The sequence below is a fragment of the Anomaloglossus baeobatrachus genome, unplaced genomic scaffold (assembly GCF_048569485.1).
Source record: "Anomaloglossus baeobatrachus isolate aAnoBae1 unplaced genomic scaffold, aAnoBae1.hap1 Scaffold_351, whole genome shotgun sequence".
Lineage (NCBI taxonomy): Eukaryota > Metazoa > Chordata > Amphibia > Anura > Aromobatidae > Anomaloglossus > Anomaloglossus baeobatrachus.
This window is the reverse complement of record NW_027442872.1, coordinates 246817-263400: the sequence shown is the minus strand read 5'-3', so window position 1 is coordinate 263400 and position 16584 is coordinate 246817. Positions and strand designations below refer to the sequence as shown.

The 16584-nt window shown below is 47.6% G+C and overlaps 1 pseudogene; it reads right to left on the bottom strand.

Annotated features, from left to right (window-relative positions):
- Window positions 1–7217: 7217 nt before the first annotated feature.
- LOC142272522 (U2 spliceosomal RNA) lies at window positions 7218–7424 on the bottom strand (annotated as a pseudogene).
- Window positions 7425–16584: the final 9160 nt, after the last annotated feature.

The window sequence follows — 16584 nt, the reverse complement described above, 5'->3', positions numbered from 1 at the left end:
AATCCTTCCGCCAGCTGAGAACAGCCCTGACCGGAGAGGAAATCCTAGCGTACCCTGACTACAGCCGCCCATTCATCCTCTACACCGACGCCAGCAATGTGGGCTTGGGGGCTGTTCTATCCCAGGTCCAAGACAGAAGGGAAAAGGTAATAGCTTATGCTAGCCGAAAACTCCGACCGACTGAGAGGAACCCTGAGAACTACATCTCCTTCAAGCTTGAGCTCTTGGCACTGGTGTGGGCTATCACCGAGCGGTTCCGTCATTACCTGGCAGCAGCCAAGTTCACCGCGTACACAGACAATAACCTGCTGACCCATCTAGATACGGCCAAGCTGGGCGCGTTGGAGCAGCGGTGGGTGACCAGGTTAGCCAACTACGATTTCACCATCAAGTACCGGGCCGGCCGTACCAACGTCAATGCCAATGCACTCTCCCGGATGCCCCACCTGTCGGAAGAGGGGCCAGAGGATGATGACCTCGAAGAGATCGAGTTGCCTGCATTTCACCGGCCATTCACTGAGAAGGTGCACGTCTACCAACAACGGGTGAACCTGGATCCGCTGCCCCGACAGGACTGGCAGGAAGCTCAGGACCAGGCACCTGCTGTCCGCCTGGTCAAGACTCTAGTGGAACAGGGTTCTGCTGGGATAGACCCTGCTGCCCCTGCCGAAGCCCAACGTCTGTGGCAAGAACGGAACCGGCTATACCTACACCAGGGGAAGTTGTATCGCGAGCTGATTAATCCAAAGACTCACGAGAAGATCCGCCAGCTGGTGATTCCCCAGGCTAACGTACCCACCGTCCTGCAAGCATACCATGATGGTGCAGTGCACTTCGGGTGGAAGAAGCTAGAGATGTTGTTAAGAGAGCGGTTCTATTGGAGTGGAATGCGGGAATCTGTGGAGGCCTGGTGCCGAGAATGTGGCCCTTGCGCATTGAGAAGGAAGGACGAGGCCAGCCAGAAGGCACCCCTACACCCGATCATTACACACCAACCGCTGGAGCTGGTTGCCCTTGACCATGTAAAGCTCACCCCCAGCCGAAGTGGGTACACCTACGCTCTGACCATCGTAGACCACTACTCGAGGTTCCTGGTGGTTGTCCCAGTTAAGGACTTAACCGGCCGCACCGCTGCTAAGGCTTTCCAGGCTTATTTCTGTTGACCGCATTGGTACCCGGAGAGGGTGCTTACCGACCAGGGTCCGGCCTTTGAAGCAGAGGTATTCCAGGAATTCTGCCAGTTGTACGGCTGCAAGAAAATCCGGACCACGCCTTACCACGCCCAAACCAATGGCATTTGTGAAAAGATGAACCACTTGGTCCTGGGCCTCCTCAAGACGTTACCACTGGAAGAGCGGAACCTGTGGCTGGAGAAGCTACCTGACCTGGTCGATATGTACAACAACATCCCTTCCAGCTCTACGAAATGCACTCCAGCATACCTGATGAGAGCTCGTCCCGGCCGGCTACCAGTGGATCTGGAAATGGGCTTGGAAGCTTCAGAAGCACTCCTGTCGACAGCTGAATGGGACACTCGGCGGAGGACACAGTACCGACAGGTCCAGGAGTATGTTGAAAAGAACTTGTGCCGGAGTCGGGGACAACAGGAGCAGTGCTTCAACAAGAAGGCGCCTGCCGGTTCCTTCCAACCTGGGGATGTAGTGCTGAAGCGGGAGGGCCCACAAGCTGGATGATCAATGGGAAAAAACCCCGTATGTAGTCCAGCCCACAGGATGGGAGAATGGGAAGGCCTACCAGATCAGCCGTGACCAGGGGGGGACTTTGGCCACGGTTTCCCGAGACCACCTGAAGAAGTGCCCACCAGCATTGAGAGTAGCGGATGAGGCTCCAGTTCCCAGTCCAGTGGAGAAGGAAAAAGAGGTAATCCACACCATGATGGGTGATTTTCCAGCAGACTGGCCTACACAGAACGGTGCGGTGATCCTTCCAGTGTTACTGTTCCCACAACCCGTGGATGAAGAAATGATGGAAACGGTTAACCGCGAGCCAGTGCCCAGGGATGTACCTGTACCCAGCTCCCCTACGCCTCCGCCTGCCCCACATGATAGCAGGGAGGAGGAACTGACTGTTCCCTCTGCCCCACTGCCTGTCACCACTGACACCGGACCCCGAAGGTCCACTCGCCCCAACCTAGGTAGACCCCCACTTAGGTACAGGGAAACTACTCTTTAAAAGGGGGGGGCTTTATGTGTTGAGTGTACCAGTTTGAAAGTTTTAAATGATAAGTAAAGATGATCAACCAAAGAAGTTTACCTGATTGAACCGTGATTAAACCGGCCGTTGCCGGCAACTGTTGTCCCCGTAGGGACTGTGCAACCATTGCGTAAGGAACTGCTTACGGACAAGCCCGAGAACTTGCAGGGCAACCACAAACTTAGTGCAATGTAAATAAAAATGTTTGTTGGCTTGACACCGTTACCGCCTCCGGAGAGGCTGATTTGGGAGGATGGGCCTGGAGGAAAGGGATGGCCTAGGCCCGCCACTACCGTAACCAGTGGCGATCCTCCGGGGGTTCAGGGGTCCCCTTGGACGTGGGCCCCCTGAAAGAGACAGAACCCGCTCGGGCAACTTGGTGCTGGACTGGGGTCAAGGGGTGCTGCCCGCTTCTTAGGGGCAGCATCAGGGCCAGGTTGTTTGGGTGGGAGAAGAGCGGAAGCTGTACCGTTGTAAAATGTTTATGATGCTTTTACATGTTTTACCGTTTTATTCTTTTTCAGTTGTGAAAATAAAACCGGTGATGGACGGGCAGCCCGCGGACGGTCTGCATTTTACTATAGGGGAATGTGGCGCCCTGGACAAGCCAGGTCGTCACAGGTACTACACCAACACACTCTACACTCCGGCTAGGCACACCGAAGCTAAACACAAATCCTAGTTGCCTTCCTCCAGGGGCTGATGTCCACACCAGGGGGTGGGCCAGGCGGTTGATCCCACCCACCGAGGAGTTCACAGTCCTGGAGGCGGGAAAAGGAGTCAGATTAGAGATCAGTTTTGGAGTTAGAGAAGTGAAGAGGAGAGGAGACTGACCGTGTCCGGGTGTGTGGCCCGGGCACTCAGCAAGGTTGGCAGACGGTGGTGACCTTCTGCAGGAGAGGCTGATTGGAGTGAACCGTACGGACCGGGGATGGGCGGTGGCCCGCCGGTACCAAATCGGGGAGTGAAGAGAAGCCAGCACCATCCGGCAGGGCCTACGGACCCCGACCAGTCTAGGAGTCGCCGTAAAACCGGTCAAATCCGTTAGCGACAGGAACCTCCAGGGTTTCCCAGCAGTCAAGACCCGATTGAAGGCAACAGCTCACACCGTAGAGGGAAGCACAGTCACCGCCAAGGCTACAGTTCCCAGGGCCAGAGCCTGCGGGCAAAAGGGGCTCCCTCAGCATCCATCCAAGCTGGGGAGCGGGTTACCGGTGGGAAGCCCGCTAGATTTTGGGGGAATAAAAGGGGTCCAACACCACATCCCCACAGGTGCACACCCACCCATCAAAGAGAGCTATAAGCCAATACCACCTTCACATTGCCAGTGTACCAAGGACATGTTGAGCAACATGAAGGCGGCTGGGGTTATCCGTGACAGTTGTAGCCTTTGGGCAGCTCTGTTGATCCTGTTAAAAAAGAAGGACGGCACCACTCCCCGTATTGAGGAATCGCTAGCTGCATTGAGAACTGCAAATTATTTTTCTACCCTTGATCTCACTAGTCACTATTGGCAAGTGTCCGTTGCTGAGGCAGACCGGGAGAAGACCGCCTTCGCCACCCCTATGGGTCTCTGCGAGTTCAAAAGCATGCCCTTCGAGCTGTGCAATGCGCCAGGAACCTTCCAGAGGCTGATGGAATGCTGCTTGGGACAAGATTTTAGGGTGTATAAAAAGGGAGATTAGATCCCGTGATCCCAACGTATTGTTACACCTCTATAAATCACTTGTAAGGCTACATCTGGAATATGGGAACCAGTTTTGGGCTCCACATTTTAAAAAGGACATTCAGAAGTTAGAGTCAGTTCAAAGGTGGGCAACTAGACTACTACAAGGAATGGAAGGCCTCCCATATGATGACAAGTTGAAAAAGTTATTAAGTGATTATTGGCTGCAATGGGGCTTTCTGGCTGGTGCCAGCCTCTCTTCTTAGCACACAGGAACCACAATCCCTACACCATGCTTCAATGGATTCTCTCATCCCAGCCCAGTAAAACTACATATTTTACACAGTCATAAGCAGCCCATGGGCATTCACCTGCATTCAAACCAATAACAGCTCATAGACCAGACAATCCATCTACCACTGGACCAAAGACAGGAAGTTAAATCCACTGCCTGCGGTAACCAACTTAATCCTATAGGCTACTCACACAACAAACCCAACAGAAAGGAAAAAAACATGGCTTCGATTATCCATCCAATGAAAACGCATAACCATTGTGAGCCATTGGACAATGCAATTGGACACATGGTGACATGGTGCACGGCCCAATGAATCAAGTCTTTACTTCATATTCACGGTTTAAGCCCTTGGGTTCTAATGTGCCCAGAGTACATATCCAGAAAGATTCTCTTTCTTTGAGCTAAACACAAGTCAACAATACATTGTAAGCAGATTCTATTACCAGTCCCACACCATTTTGTGACGCATAATCACACAGTGATCCAATTAAGATTCCAAGTCATCGAACATGTCCAAGCCATACGCAGAGGAGGCAATAGAATTAGGAAGCTCAAAGAAAGGGAATCTTTCTGGATATATACTCTGAGCACATTGGAACCCAAAGGCTTAAACCATGAATATGAAGTACAGACTTGATTCATTGGGCCATGCATGGACATAATGGACATAATTCTTATAGGCAGGACAGGTAATAAGGAGCACAAGGGATATGCTAAAATGTGTTGTGTGACAAGACAGACACAGGAAAGGAGATGATAACAGGTGTAGGGACCAACAAGGTGAGACAAGGGGTATCAGGATAGGGTCAAGTAGGTATGAATGTAGTAATGGGGCAGGCATAGAGAATTGTATGCGAATGTGAATTACAATAAGTCACTAAGGAAAGGAATATGTGAGTGTGTGCCTAATGTAAACTAATATTGTACTGGCAAAATTATAGATGGAAAGGGAGAAGGGGAGAGGGGAGAGAGGAGGCTGTAATTGACTACAAGGGTATGAGTTATGAGTGATCATAGGGATAGTGCTACATAAGTGGAAATACCTATGGAGGACCGGATGTGTAAGCGCATACCTTATACAAACCTATAGAGTGCTGATGGGTGAGAGTGTGATGTTAGATATAAGACATCCTATAGTGAATAGTGAGCCGTAATCAAGTGCAACAGGGATATTTCACGTGACTATGGGAACCTGGAAGGTAAAGAAAGGGGAGAAAAAACTGTTAGACAAGGTAATCAGACAAACATGACAAATAAAAAACAAGGAAGAATGGAACTCCATACATAGTGGAACCATATATAGTGTGAACACGAAAAAGAACCGGGCGTTAGAAAAAATGTGCACGGCCCAATGAATCAAGTCGGTTCTTCATATTCATGGTTTAAGCCCTTGGGTTCCAACGTGCCCAGAGTATATATCCAGAAAGATTCCCTTTCTTTGAGCTTCCTAATTCTATCGCCTCCTCTGCGTATGGCTGGGACATGTTCGATGACTTGGAATCTTAATTGGGCCACTGTGCGATTATGCGTCACAAAATGGTGTGGGACTGGTAATAGAATCTGCTTACAACGTATTGTTGACTTGTGCTTAGCACAAAGAAAGGGAATCTTTCTGGATATGTACTCTGGACACATTAGAACCCAAGGGCTTAAACCGTGAATATGAAGTACAGACTTGATTCATTGGGCCGTGCACCATGTCACCATGTGTGCAATTGCATTGTCCAATGGCTCACAATGGTTATGCGTTTTCATTGGATGGATAATCGAAGCCATGTTTTTTTCCTTTCTCTTGGGTTTGTTGTGTGAGTAGACTATAGGATTAAGTTAGTTACCGCAGGCAGTGGATTTAGCTTCCTGTCTTTGGTCCAGTGGTAGATTGATTGTTTGGTCTATGAGCTGTTATGGGTTTTAATCCAGGTGAATGCCCATGGGCTGCTTATAACTGTGTGAAATATGTAGTTTTACTGGGCTGGGATGAGAGAATCCATCGAAGCATGGTGTAGGGATTGTGGTTCCTGTGTGCTAAGAAGAAAGGCTGGCACCAGCCAGAAAGCCCCATTACAGCCAATAATCAACCGCTAGCCGCTGGAACTCGTTGCTCTAGATCATGTCAAACTCACACCAAGCAGGAATAGATACATTAGCCCACCATCCCACCCAAAGAGCAACTTCTGCTGCGCAGCTGGCTTTCTAGGCAGCAGCGCTATTGTGATGTCAGCGGGGGACATTGTGACAAGCCAGTGTTCCGTCACTTCATGTTGTGCACTGTTCAAACGGAAAATACATCAACAGGCAGACTACAGAAAAGCTTACTAACAAAGGTTAGAGAGGGGCTTTCTCAGAGGGCTTTTTACAGTTTGTCTATTCCCAATTAGCCGTTTAAGTATGCTTAATGAAAGTACTAATTCTTTCATAGGCCGCCCATTCTTAGTATTTGACGTTCCTTATATTGCGGTATCAGGCTTCGCAGCAGGTTGCAAAACATTCATCACCCATGACTGTCCCCAATTGGGCTCAGAAGCTAAATGTCTATCATGACCTCTCTTTTTGAAAGTCCAAGAGCAAGCAAACTCTTCCTCCAGGAGAGGGAGCCAACAGATCACTAAAGACATCATCATTGCTCAAAGAAAACACCGAAAAACAATGGAAGCTTTAATTGGAGTGGAATCTGATAGACAGCACCTGATGCCAAGTCTGCATCTTCTAACACCTGCAGTCACTGCAGCAGCTGAATCCAATGTGTCCAAAAGGGATCTATTCTATTCAATTGCAAATGATCTAGATAAGACTGAGAATAAGATACTGCACGGGACATAGCAGAGTTGGTCAAGTTGAGTGGAGATGAGTTTGCTATTTGGCACAGCTTTTGCATCAATAAAGCAAGTAAAAGGTGTGAAAGATAAAAAAAAGGGTGAAAGTGTGAAAAGTGAATTGGCCAAATTGAGGTGCATATAAAGTTTTTGCTTTCTTTCAATTCACTAATGGGGCTCATTTGAATCAGGTGAATTGAGTTCTGCTTTTGGAAACTGGGTTAAGAAGGGGTGCACCGGTCCTGGAGGTACTGCAATACCAGGTCAATGCGTGGAGTGGACAGAGCAAGATTTTTTCCATCTCCTTGTTCTAAAAATCCATTTAATATATGGTCCCCAGAGAGGGGACGTATCAGATATTAAACTGATAAGAACAGATTTAATTTTTTTTTTTTTCTGTTTATCAGTAGGACTTCAAAATAACAAAGGTGATCGCCTCCCGTTGCCTGGGAACCGTCCAGGCACAAGAGGGCTATGTGTCACCAGAAGGCGCACACACTTCCTCAAGGCCGGCAGACGTGCAATCCCAGGCACCTTCCAGTACCGACCAAGGTAGCGTCCTCCGAAACTACACTTGATCTTAGCCAAAAGGCCGAGAAGCTATAACCCGAATTGGTTACGGCCTTGAGTGGCACCCTGGCCTATACCGGACACATCTTAGGGAGAGGGAGACAAACCCACGCCTACAGAAGACATTTTGTCACCCAAGCCAACCCTTGAAAAGGCTGTTTTGCAGAGCAAAAACAAGAAGAATGATGCTTTTTGCAGCCGCCGCCCACTGCAATTAATCTGAATAACTCCTCCTCCTCCAAGCACCTCCCCTCCCCCTTGCAGTCTTTCCAATTCATGATACAAAAAGACGGACGGACAGGACAGGACAGGACAGGCTGCCTGACTTTCCGTCACTGCCACCCTTTGCCATCCTTGCCCGTAGAAAGCCCTTTCATCATCCCCAAACCCTAATCTTTTCCCTTCCCTTCCCAGCTGCGTCTCACTCCCTTTCATTAGGAAGTGAGCGCAGCCTTTTCTCCGTTCTGCACATGCGCGACGTTAAACACAAATGCGCAGGCGTGCGTTCCATTAGCCTCACTGCATTCCACTCCCATACAGGAAGTGGGCGCAGCTATTACTACGGTCGCACATAAAAGAACCCACGGCCACCACTGCACACAGCTGACTCCACCACAGGACACCCACTTCTACACCAACGCAGGTAAGACAGGATCGGCACCTCTATGCTCCCGTTACAATCAGGCTCAGTCACCATGTGATAACGCTCTCAACTCTTTAGTTGCAGGCTCCCCTTGCTTCACCTCCACTGGCTGTGCTGCCATTTCCTCTCCCACCTGGAAGGTATACTTTATTCCACTATTTTCCTGTTTCTCTCTTCCCCCTTTTCCCATAACCTACTTTTATCTGCATTTGTGGGGTATCTATATGCTATTTACATCATAGTTTTATTCATTAATATGGAAGGGAAGAGTGCCCATGAGAGTGTTGAACTGCGGAGAGCAAGAGATTAAGCTGCTCCGATTTGCCACCATTGATAAGCTGTTCTCAGTAGATACACATGCTATCCAAACAGCAGCATCCACCATTGCTTCAGCCCACCCATTCAGTGACAGCTCACCAAGTCAGCCAGAGGAGTGGTGTAAGGAATTACACGTAGGCACTGACTCCACACCTTCACATCACAAGAAGGGGGTCTACAGGCTAGTGCAAGAATACGAGCAAGTCTTCAGCAAACATCCGCCAGACTTTTGAGGAATAAAAGGGGTCAAACACTACATCCCCACAAGTGCACACCCACCCATCAAAGAGAGATATAAGCCAAAACTACCTGCACATTACCAGTGTACCAAGGACATGTTGAGCAACATGAAGGAGGCTGGGGTTATCCGTGACAGTTGTAGCCTCTGGGCAGCTCCGTTGGTCCTGTTAAAGAAGAAGGACAGCACCACTCCCCTGTATTGAGGAATAGCTAGCTGCATTGAGAACTGCAAATTATTTTTCTACCCTTGATCTCACTAGTCGCTATTGGCAAGTGTCCGTTGCTGAGGCAGACCGGGAGAAGACCGCCTTTGCCACCCCGATGGGTCTCTGCGAGTTCAAAAGCATGCCCTTCGAGCTGTGCAATTTGCCAGGAACCTTCCAGAGGCTGATGGAATGCTGCTTGGGACACCGAAACTTTGAAACGGTACTGCTATACCTTTATGATGTTATTGTTTATTCTAAAGCAAACAAGATTTTAGGGTGTATAAAAAGGGAGATTAGATCCGGTGATCCCAACGTATTGTTAACCCTCTATAAATCACTTGTAAGGCCACATCTGGAATATGGGGTAAAGTCCTGAGCAGGTTGATATCCATTGGTTTGAGCATGGTAGGGTGTAGTGCGCATCTTCCTGCATCGGTAAAAGCTGCAGAAGTCCTTGAAGATTTCCGCTTCAAAGGCAGTGCCTTGATCTGTGAGGACTCTCTCTGAGTAGCCATGAGGTCTGCATAAGTGTGCTTGGAAGACCTTCGCTGCAGTATGGGCCATTAGATCTTTGACTTGTACCACAACCATAAATCTCGAGTAGTTGTCTACCATCGTAAGTGCATACGTGAGCTCGCCTCGATATTCTGCAACAAAACTCCCTTTTTCGATTTCAGTTTCAGCAAACACTCCTCTTCCTGTAGAAAATATTTATCATTACCTAAGACAGTCATTCTAATGCATGACAATATTAAGGCAATTTAGTTAAAACTTGTTTTAACTCACCTTTAAGGGGATTGATGTATTTCATGGTCAATCCAGGTTTGTCAGTGATGGCACTGACATAATGTATGGCGTCTTTTTCGGGCGTTATCCTTTGCCTTTTCATTGTGAAAATCCAGTTGCCTATATCAAAGCAAATTCTACTACTTGTAAAGTATGCAGAAAATGAAATGTAGAACATATAACATCAACTGCTTAGGAACGCATCATAGGTTAGTACTTAAAAGGATATTGTCATGTTCTAGTCATAATGCAAGCTGGACATTTTTCATGTTACCCTGTAATCGCCGGCCTGTTCTAATGCTCACAAGCCAAGATATAGGCTCAGCTGCTAAGGCTTCCCTCTGCCTTCTGAATGAAACTTGAATATGTCTGGCTCACTGTGTATATAGCAGGTGCTCAGAAAAAATAAGAGTCAATTCAATAGAAATAGCTCTGGCACACTATAGTGATCAATAACGTAAGAAAAGAACTCTTGGAATGCTGAAAATTCTTTATTTGTGCAAAAGGATAATTCATCCAACGTTTCGACCTTGTTTTTAGGTCTTTATCAAGGATAAAGTTATCTAAGATCATAAAGGGTTACAAAACCATATAAACACGTAATTAGTACATAGTACAACATAACAGTACAATATATTGCTACTTGAGAGTACAATGGGTCAAATGACCATGATGCACATACAAAAAATTTTTCCAAAGCCATAGTGAAAACATTTGTACTGAGGAAAGAAAATTTCCACATGACCTATCTGGAGAAACATTCTGGATCAAACAACCAAAAATAGTCAAGCAGGTAAATACACACCTATATGGATAACAGGATGATATGTGTTCAATTGTATAGCGTCATTGCCATTAAGGTACAAATGGAAAACTTGCAATCCTATATAGTGAAGGAAATGAACACATATCATATCAAAGAACACAGGAACATGGGTGTGAGAAAAACCTCAATGTTTATACTTTGTTCTTTATAATGGTGTGAACATGTATATGTCTCAGTACCTTATGCACTTGAGAATTCTAGTGAGTAGATGATGAAAGCCTATTTCAGAACTGGAATCGGTAAATAATTGTAGGTGGAATCTAAATGAAAAGATGGTACAAGTGTTATCATGACACGTGGGCTATAACACAATGGACCGTGTGACAAAGAAGAAAGGAGAGAAAGAAGAGGAAGAAAATGCAACTACCTGTAACATTACGTGATAGTCACTGGTAAGTATCACTTGACAATTCAAGTGAAAAAGGATTCCTTTATTAAAGGGTTCTCAGTCGCCTCAGGATCATGAAATACTAGGGTAAATGATATGAGAATGGGTAAGAAGCACCACTAAAGGAAATATGAGATGCAGGACATATATCTATAAACCCCTGAACTACATGATAGAAATAAAAAGAAGAAAAAAGAAAAAAAAGAAGAAAGAAGAAGAACACATAGAATGCGGAAAGAGAATGGGTACAACTACCTGAGTTACTGCAGGGAGGCCCCTGGTTGGTATTGTGAGGGTTAGTGGAATTCCTTCACTGAAGGGTTCTCAGTTGCCTCAGGTTCGTGAAAAATGCTATAGACAAATAATGCCCGGAGAAAAGGGGTTCATAAAAAGCGAATAATGGTAATACAAGGTACATGTGTCACATGTAATAGTATATATATATATATTGTACTAAGCTCTACACCAGAAATAGAAAGTAGTCCCTCTGCCTTCTGTCTAGGTGCCCTGAGTTATGTCCTGTAAACTGTCACAGCGACCCAGACACACATGTGTAGTAGGGGAATATCCCTGCTGAGATGCCAGTGCTAGAGCACTCGTTTGCTGTGGATTTGAACGCTATGTGAGCAGTTCTTACCTTCAATGAGCAGAAGTCTCTTTTTTCAGATTTCAATATCTCTGTGGGTATCTGGCAGAAATATGGAATACTCTTTACTGCTAAGACCCTGTACACCACTCCCACTAAAGGGGGCTTTACACGCTGCGACATCGCTAATGCGGAGTCGTTGGGGTCACGGAATTTGTGACGCACATCCGGCCGCATTAGCGATGTTGCTGCGTGTGACACCGTTGCAAAAACGTGCAAAATCGCTCATCGGTGACATGGGTCTCCATTCTCGATTATCGTTACTGCAGCAGTAACGATGTAGTTCGTCGCTCCTGCGGCAGCACACATTGCTCCGTGTGACACCGCAGAAACGAGGAACCTCTCCTTACCTGCCTCCCAGCCGCTATGAGGAAGGAAGGAGATGGGCGGGATGTTCCGGCCACTCATCTCCGCCCCTCCACTGCTATTGGGCGGTCGCTCAGTGACGTTGCTGTGACGCCGCACGGACCGCCCCCTTAGAAAGGAGGCGGTTCGCCGGTCACAGCGACGTCGCCGGGCAGGTAAGTATGTGTGACTGGTTCTGTTCGGTGTTGTGCAGCATGGGCAGCGATTTGCCCGTGTCGCGCAACAGATGGGGGCGGGTACCCACACTAGCCATATCAGGACCGATATCGCAGTGTGTAAAGTAGCCTTTAGTCACATGACCAAGACTGTATCTGTGTCCCTACAACACACTTGAGACAAATGTGTGTGTGAGCCTGCATTGTGGGGTATATATAATATATTATAGAGCTGGGAAGGATCATTCTAAGCAGTGAGCTGTTCCAGTATTTGTAGGAAAATACCCAGTAGAAGCATCAAACACAGCACCAATACCTCCCATCAGTATCCCACCACAGTGCCATGTAACCCATGCCCTACACTCCCATCTACACCAATACTATACAGGCACAAACTAGTATATCTGACTAAAAACCCCCAAAATATGAAGAACGGCCTATAGTTGAGTGTGGATATAAAATCTATGTGAGCAGAGCTAGAATAGAAATCACTGATCGCATTGAAGTCATTCTGACCATAAATCACCATGATATCAAGGTGAGGAGTTGTGTGTTACTGCTGGGAGGAAAGGGTTAACAGTGGAATATTAAGGTGCATTTCTGTGTGCAGTGTTACTAGTCAATGTAACAATTCAGTATGAGCTGCTCTTGGTGCCGGGGGAGGGAGATGCTCTCCTGAGCAAGATAGATGGGGAATGAACATGATATCTATATAGTGTAAGGCAGGGGGTCTCAAACTCGGCTGGGTGTATGGGCCGCACAGAGGAAAAAAATAATGTGGGGGGCTGCATTCTTTGCAGGACAAAGTGACATTTTTATTGGTACCATATATATATTTTTTTTTCACACACCTTTGGATGACTGATTTTCAACATTTTTCACTTGTTTATTATAACAAATGTGCACATTCTTTGGTTAAATCTAAAAAAAAAAATTGATGTTAAAAAAAAGTTATGCCTTATTTTGTTTTTTTTACATTTTATCCCTTTCTTTTAACTAATAGTGTTACAATTATGACGCTAGCGTTTTGTGAAGGGAATGCTTTGCCTACTTCCGTGACTATGGCCTTCCAGAACTGCTGCATTTTGGCTGACCTCTCCGCCTCGGGAATAAGAGACATAAAGTTCTCCTTGTAGCGTGGGTCTAACAGTGTTACCAACCAGTAATGATTGTCGGCCAAGATGTTCTTAACGCGAGGGTCACGAGACAGGCAGCTTACCATAAAGTCATCCATGTGCGCCAGACTCTTAACAGCCATCACTTCAATATCCAGACCAACACGATGACTGAACATGCTGTCCTCCTCCTTCTCCTCCTCCTCCTCCTCATCTACCCTGTCCTCTGGCCAGCCACGCTGAACTGAGCATATGACTGGTATGCATGTCATATCCTCAATTTGGTCGGAGAGTTGCTCCATGTCTTCATCTTCCTCCTCGTCATAGTCCTCCACTGCACGTTGTGATGAGACGAGGCTGGGCTGTGTGTTATCACCCACACCCACTACTGTTTCTTGCTCCAACTCATCGTGTTCCGCCTGCAATGCATCATGTTTGGTTTTGAGCAGAGACCGTTTTAGAAGGCAGAGAAGCGGTATGGTGACGCTAATAATGGCGTCATCGCCGCTCACCATCTTGGTGGAGTCCTCAAAGTTTTGGAGGATGGTACATAGGTCGGACATCCATCTCCACTCCTCAGGTGTTATGTGTGGAGTTTGACCCATTTCCCGATGGCTTAGGTGATGCAGGTACTCAACAACTGCCCTCTTCTGCTCACATATCCTGATCAACATGTGCAGAGTTGAATTCCAATGCGTGGGGACATCACACACCAGTCTGTGAGCCGGAAGATGCAAATGACGCTGAAAGCCGGCAAGGCCGGCTGAAGCAGTAGGTGACTTTCGAAAATGTGCAGACAGGCGGTGAACTTTTACCAGCAGATCAGACAGCTCTGGGTATGAGTTTAGAAACCGCTGAACCACGAGGTTGAGCACATGGGCCACGCATGGAACATGTGTCAGCTGGCCTCGCCTCAAAGCCGCCACCAGGTTCCGGCCATTGTCACACACAACCTTTCCTGGCTTTAGGTTCAGAGGTGTGAGCCAGTGATCTGCATGCTGTTTTAGAGCTGTCCACACCTCTTCTGCATTGTGGGGTTTGTCACCTATGCAGATTAGCTGCAGCACAGCCTGTTGCCGCTTCGCCGAGGCAGTGCTGCAGTGCTTCCAGCTTGGGACTGGTGTGGAGGGTAAAGTGGATGAGGATGCGCAGGAGGAGGAGGAGGCTGAAGAGCATGACATTCCGGAGCTGTAGAGTGTGGGTGAAACCCTGGCTGAGGTAGGGCCTGCAAACCTTGGTGTGGGAAGGACTTGTTCCGTTCCTCGCTCAAACTGGGTCCCAGCTGGGCTGGGCTGGGTCCCTACCCGGCTGGGTAGGGCGTTGTGGGGGGTTTGTCTATCTCCGTTTGAGGTGAGTTTGTTTAAGTTAGCCTTTTCTTTGGCGTTTTTTGGAGCCCTGCGGGTTGGGGAGTTGGTATCGCCCAGTAAGGCGTTCCCCGGGGGCTTGGATTGGGGTGACATTATGTCAGTGGAAAACGGAGTTGAATTTTGGATTAGGAAATCGAAAACTGATCAGAGAGGTGTGGGTAGACTAGTCCGTTTGGGGATGGTTGTGGCATCTGATATGTGCCCGTTCAAGTGTCTCGGGAATTTTCAACAGATCCGTCCGAAGGTGGATGGCCCCTTATTACATATATCTTTTTATCGAGATACCAATTTGTGAGTGTTTTTAGGGCATGTTTGAAGTCGTTGGGGTTAGATCCGAAGTCTTTCGGATTGGGGCAGCGACGAAGGCCTCTATATGCGGCCTACCGGAGGAGACAGTTAAGCAGATTGGTAGGTGGAAGTCGCAGCGCTTTAAGTCGTATGTACGTCCCCAGGTGGTTGTTGGCAATTGAGGGGAAAAGGGGGGGGGGTATTAGGGTATTAGGGTAGCAATGGGGGAGGTGAGAGTGTGTGTTTTTTGTCAATTTGGTTTGGTGAGGCAATAAAATGGTGTCGTCTGTACATTTTGTATTGCAGAAGCACCCCCCCTTCCTTCCCTGGTCTGGATCCTTGGCCACTTTTATGTGTATTGGGGAGCCCGACGAGCGGACGCGAGATGGAACTGGAGACAGCTAGGTTTTGAGAAAGACCTGGCTCTCGTGCGATGGCTCGGTGTTCGGGGGTTAGGGTGCAGGAGGTGCATAGATACGCCCGGTTGGACAGACCTCCTGACATCTTAGTGTTGCATGCCGGGGGGAATTATTTGGGTGGGCGTCCTTTTCGAATCTTGATAAAGGACATCAAACATGATTTGTTACGGTTATGGGTGTCGTTTCCAGGTCTAACGATAGTCTGGTCGGAGATAGTAGCGAGAAAGAGTTGGCAGAAAGCGCGGTCAGTTGACAGGTTGAACAAGGCGCGGGCGAAGGTTAATAGGGCGATCTCGAAGTTTGTTAGTCGGAACGGGGGTATAGCAATACGGCATGTTGAGTTGGAAAGGACGGAAGAGGAATTTTGGTTGGCTAACGGGGTACACCTTAATGCGGTGGGAACTGACTTATGGGCTCTTGGCTTGCAGGGAAGTATTAAGAGGGCCCTTTGGTTGCGGGGGGTCTCAGGCACTTGAAGGGTTTCAAGGTGCCTTCGTTGTGGTGTTGTTTATTGGTGGGTCCTTGAAGTTGGTTTAAAATTGGTTCGGGGATTCATCCGGGTATGGATCCCCTCATTGGCAGAATTGATGGTCCCCTGGTGATTTTGGGGGGGAACCCCGACGGGGTATGTCGGGGCCCCTGGGGGTGTGGTTGGGGTTGACGGAGGATTAACCCTTATAATTTGGTGCTCCTGAGCCAGTGTGGGTAACGGCTGGGAGCAAGTTGAGGTTTTTTATTGCTCGGTTATGGGAATCACCAGGGTTTTGGTAGCTTCAAGGACCTTACCACATTGCAAATTTAATTGGTTATGTATTCTTGTTAATAAAATGGCTGCTATGGCCAAAATTATCCAAAGATAAATTTGTGTCTGTGTAATTACTTTTAAATAAGAAATGGGAATGGAGGTGTGGGGTATGAAAGGAAGACCGGAGTCAACAATTCCAGGGTCAAGCATGTTTATTTGCGTAAGCTTCGTTCCAGAGTAGAAAGGGTAAGAGTGCCTTTCAGAATTCGAAGTGGTCAGACTGTACGGACCACCAATAACTGCAGGAGAGCTTGAACATCTTCCCATGGATTTGCGACATCCTCCCTCATCAGTTACGTAGGTAAGCAGGTTCTCAGCATTGCAGCCCATTTGTTGTCTTAAGTTAGTTAAGCGGGGTTAACTAACCTGTCAGTTCAGCCTCAGGTCTAAAGCAGAGGCCTGGACTCCACTCCTTACTCCTCACTCCACAACTCTCCTTAAAAACAACTGACTCC